The sequence below is a fragment of the Schistosoma haematobium genome, chromosome 3 (assembly GCF_000699445.3).
Source record: "Schistosoma haematobium chromosome 3, whole genome shotgun sequence".
In the NCBI taxonomy this organism is placed as follows: domain Eukaryota; kingdom Metazoa; phylum Platyhelminthes; class Trematoda; order Strigeidida; family Schistosomatidae; genus Schistosoma; species Schistosoma haematobium.
Window position 1 is genome coordinate 24,413,191 of NC_067198.1, and position 6,000 is coordinate 24,419,190.

Sequence of the window (6,000 nt, forward strand, 5' to 3'; positions counted from 1 at the left end):
AATTTGAAAACCCTTAAGAACGAGGTTTCTTTCACCGTTTTGGCGGCGCTCATTTATTTCCGCTTCTGCAGCTCGTCTCTTAATACGATCAGCTAGGCTGAGATCCTCACAGACATATAACCTAATCACGCGCGCTTTTGAAGGTTGTAACTTTTTTCACGTGGTATTATAAATTATGAAAAAATGAAAAAGTAATTGACCACATATCAACTGAAGTGCTGAAAAGACTCCAGTGTATGCAGAATGTCATTGTGTATAATATACCTGACAGTGCGAACGTAAAGATTGCTAAAAATACTCTACTACAAGAATGTGGATTGTCGCAATCTTGGTGCGTAACAAGAAGATTGCGTAAAGCACACACTAAAGCCTCTTTTCCCATTCTATTTCAGTTTTGTAGTACCACTGAAGCTAATCACCTCCTCAATAGTCAGTCATTACTGAGGCGTATTCCAACATTTAAAAAGATTAGAATCATTCATGACAGGACCGCTATCCAGCGTCGAATCTGCAATGGAACACAAATTGATCAACCCAGCCTACTTAGCCGCGGCAGCTACAGCTCTTGTCACTGCACTAATCCTAAAACACCATACACTGCCCCTCCAAAAAACGGAAGCACGTCGGATGCTGCTATTATTCCTAAGAACAAGGCCGCACATAAAGCAGCTGCAACCGCTCACCATCAGCCCAAACACTCAGTTACCCCAAAATGCCAATCCACTTATGCCTCAATAGCGTCCAAGTATTGCCCTAGCGGCCTCGATAAAAAGCATAAAAATAATCCTCCCAGGAATTGCACTAACAGCTACAGACGCTCAGACACCGCTGTACGAAATAATACCAAACTCTCTGTAAGAACCCACCAATTCTCCAGCACCCCTAACCCAAAACATACACCTCATAGCAATAGAATGCCTTACAACAAACATGGTGAACTGGCAATACCCACTCATCCTAATGTGAAACGACACTCGACAAGAACCACACCTTCACGTGATACCCATAAGTCATATTGTGTGAACCTTGTAAGCTCCATGGACCAGCACACAACTATACACAACAGAAACCTCTCTCTTGGCAACAGTAACAGGCATCCCTTCATTCCTTACCAGAAACATACAACCTCCCCAACTGACCACAATAGGACTAAAATTGCCCACCGCACACGAGGAAGCCATAACGCTGGCCTACTTGGGAACCCACCTACAGATTCTAGGTACTATCCAAGTCAAGCCACCCAATACAACGTTTAGTCCCCCCTAATTCGACATGCACACTATCTCATCCTTTTTTCTCTCTATCCCCCTCAACATTACTGCTATGGGGTCTCCAAATGTTGAAGGCGACAATCCCACTATTCTGAAACCATCTATATACTCCGATTTAATGGGGAGTAGCACATCCTACTCAACTTCGATAACTGTTTCTAGTCTTGAAAACTCCTTGACTGAACCCCCTGATCATTCCCCGGACACATTACCTAATCATTCGACTCTACCTTCCACTCTTAGACATACTTCTTTCACCAAAACCACATCCGACTACCCTTCTTGCATTAACCCTAATGGTAATAAACTAAACACTCATCAATATGGAGTCAACGCTCCCAATTCTTCCTTTTCTCAGGGCAAAACAGACAAACCACTCGGTTTACACAATACCCTTCTTCTAGACAAACAGTCACCGTACCTGACACATGTTAATCAACGCTAGATCTGTACAAAGTAAGATGACTTACCTACGCACCCTATTGCTTTTAAACAACCCCTCACTTGTTTTGATAACGGAAAGTTGGCTGTCCTCCGATACCACAGACACATTTCTACAAGTAGACACCTATGAGCTCTTCCGCTGTGATCGAGTCACCAAGAAGGGTGGTGGTTGTCTTGTTTATGTAACAAAAAAATTGAGAGCGGAAATCTATAGCGACCACGTCCTCATCAAACTTCCTGAATCGATATGGCTCACTGTGCACACTCATGAATGTAAAATACTGATCGGATGCATATATCGAGCACCTAACACCCCTAGTTTTACTGACACTATCATAAGTGAGTCATTTGCTCAGGCTGCCTTGCTTGACTTCACTTACAAAATTGTATGTGGTGATTTCAACCCTCTTACCACCAACTGGACGACACATTCTGGCCCATTGTGCTTTGAAAGCATACTTAAGTCCTTTGACATACACGGTTGGCAACAACATGTACACATGCCTACACAAAATCACGACATTCTTGACTTGATATTCTGTCATAATGTCACACCAACATCAATGGTGGTCGGCTAAAAGTTTCACAACAGCGATCATAAGATAGTCCTCTGCACTCTTCCGATTGTTGCCATATGCAACAAATTAAAGACATTAAATACGCGTTTCCAATATAGAGACTATGCAAACGCTGACTGGGAAAACTTTCGATTTCTAATAAAGCACTCTGACTGTAGCAGTATCTTTACCAGTGATAACCTCTTAGAAACATTAGAAATATTCAATACCACTACCAAATTTGCACTAGACACTACTGTACCCTCTAAAATCGGTTTTAAAAAAACCAAAAGACTAGGTCTAAACTGCGAAAACTGAAAAGGACGTACTATATATCAAAAGACTTCAGTGCCCTGAACCAGATATACTCTGTACTTGAAGGGGTACAAAGTCAACACAATAAGCATAAACAGGTAGAGGAACGTTCTGCGCTCGCTGCTGCATCTAAAGCACAAGCCCTATGTCGTCTCCTCACGAAACGTATAAAGAAGAACGCAGACCACAACATTCACTCCTTATTGCACGATGGAGTGACGTATAATGACCAAACCGTCATATGTAAACTATTAAGTGAATGGTTGTCCCTTAATGGGAATACATCTCATGCTTCAGATATCGACATTAAGCGCATCGGTAAAAGGTATCTTAGTACCATAAACTTCGACATTAGGAGTATACATACCGTCATTAAAACCCTTAAACCAAATGCGAGTTCTGGTGCCGATGACATCCCTTCAATCCTTTATAAAATGTCAATGCCGGACATACAGACGCTACTACTCAAAATATACACATTATCTTTAGAGACAGGTACATATCCGGAAACCTGGAAGGCAACGTATGTTATTCTCAAACACAAATCCGGACCGAGAAATTTGGTTGAAAACTACAGACCTATAAATATCACTCCAGTCATATCACGCATAATGGAAAAAGTGATACAAAATCAACTATCTGATCACCTACTTGAGGAAGATCTAATAGACCAGTCACAACACGGCTTCATTAGGACAAGGTCGTGCAGTACATGCCTGATAGACTTCTTTGACGAGGTTACTCGTATACGCGATCAGAATAAACTAGTTATTATACTATACTTCGATATTAAGAAAGCCTTTGATAAAGTATCTCATAATCTTCTAATCAACAGACTGAAGTCAGTTGCAATTATAAATCCCCTTTTGCAACGGATCAAGTCTTTCCTTACGAACAGATATCAAATAACCAAGATTAGCTCTAAAACATCTACACCTCGACCAGTAACCAGTGGTGTTGTGCAGGGAAGTGTCTTGGGCCCACTGCTCTTTATAATCTTCATCAACAATATATGCAAGTGCTTTAGCACAGGTAAGACCTATCTCTATGCCGATGACTTAAAAGTCATCTATAAAACTGACGTTTGCGATTTAAGTAGTACTATGCAAACAATCCAACATGAACTCAACATGGTAGCCGACTGGTGCAAACGCTGGAGGTAAGATCTCAACATGTATGAATGCGGCTGGCTATACATAGGAAACACGTCTCTTAAAATAAAACTAACAATTAGCAATCACACTGCCCAGACTGGTATCAGTAACTGACCTAGGGGTACATTACTCACACAGTCTTAATTTCTCTGAACACATCTCAGCCAAAGCATCTAAAATGCTGAAATCGCATGGCTTCATTCTCCGTAATTTCTATCAAAATGAATCTAAAATCCTTCTTTACAAAGTTGGTGTAACACCTATCATTGAATACTGCTCGTTCTTGTTTTCCAACCTACGCCTACCTGATATACTAAAGGTGGAAAGAATACAACGAGACTTCACCCGCAAAATACTTAGGACCGACTCAGTCATTGACTACAGGTCTCGATGCCAAATCATAGGAATAGCATTCCTTTGGGAGATAAGGCTTAGGTCTAATTTGATTCTCTACTTCAAACTACTCAAAAACCTTACTTATTCAACATGTAAGATAGTTCTTGCCCGAGATTCACATGAATACGAACTTCGAAACAAAGTATCTACGGTCAAGGTTGAGAAATGCAGATCAAAAACTCGGGAAAACTTCTTCCTCACCAAGTATGCAATAATATGGAACGGTCTTCCATCCGAAATTCGCATGGCAGATGAATTACATACGTTTGTAAAACTGCTTGATCAAGCCCTCACTTGCACTGATCTTGCACGTACGAACACATCTGCGCCCCACTCAGACATCATAGGCTCTCTCCATGTTTAGGCCGAAATGGACTTCAAGTTCAGTTTGCCTTAGTTTTCCTACTTTGCAGTTGTACTAATTACTTTTTCCACCCATTTTTTCACTTGAAGTAGACAGGTAACTCACTGAACCTATCGATACTGTTCAACTAAACTCGGTCGCTAAGGGACACTCACTACCACCCTAAAAAGTCAAGAGGACCGCACAATCGGCTGCCTACTACCAGTGGTCTTGCATCTATGGAGCCTGTTACCAATCAACTGGTTAGAACAACACAAAATAACATCAGCATCAAGTTACCATGAGTTTCTACCTGTTTATCCTGTATTAACTTTTTACTCTTCTGCACACTATGTTGACTAGCAATTAATATTACTTCTCCACTCGTTCCCTTATCCACAACTCATATACTTGTATACTTTTTCCGCCTGCTTTAATAAACAACCATCCTACATTATACCCTTCTTAATGTTTATACTCTGATTGGCAAACTATACTTTATACTATAGTCAACAAAAGCACTGCATCGACGCCTTACCCACAGTCCATAGCTTGTAACTGCCTGATAAGCTTGTAAAATGGTACTTATAGAAATAGTGCTTTCCAACAAGTTGTGAAACAGAGGATTGTGTGAGGTATGACGTATATACAAAAATAAGCTTAAATGAGCCTAACATCACAAAAGAAGGGAGGGTGGAGTTACTGACCAGCAAGCATTGATGGTGAGGGCGATAACTTCAATCCACCCGTGTTTGTGGGGACAGAACATTTTGTATGTACCAGGCTCTTTATAATTGAGAGTAAGACAGTCAATCTGAGATATAGATTGTCTTCCTACGCTCACCACTCAGACACATGCTTCCAATATTATGCTGGATTAGCTATTCTACTAAGACAACCTATTACATGCTAACTCGGACTTTTACACTAGGATTGTGTGGCTGGCATCGGATAAACAAAAAAGGAAAAAGTTAGACAACAAAAGATATAGTCATTAAAATTCTTAACACTTCACCCTCTATATACACACCCTTCTAATAAACCTCTTTCCTTGTACCAGCCTTGACTTCCTTTCCTTCATTTGAGCTTACTACAACTCGTTGAACGACGCAACTCATTGTTCTTTATTACTACATTCTCTGACTTCATTTCACTCTAATAAGATATAATATGAATTTATTCTAATTTATTATACCTCTGTCCGTTCTACTACACAATGTTAAGCAACGTTTGGCGTTCATATCCAAGTGCCTTTCTGCTCTTCTGTTTTTCTTTTTTTCCCTCTTCAGAAATATGCTCTGAGAGCACAGCTATGAAAATTCTGACGTCTGGAACAAACTTGACGCACGTGTCTCCTCAAAGTCACGGTTTACAGCAAGCGCCCTACGAGAACACTTTATAACAACTATAAACTTAATAAGTTGCGAAGCATTTTGTGAACCAACAAGTGTTGTAATTTATAGATCATGCCCGTAAAAATGGCGTATGCCTGCGCATGCATAAATATATATATATATTAT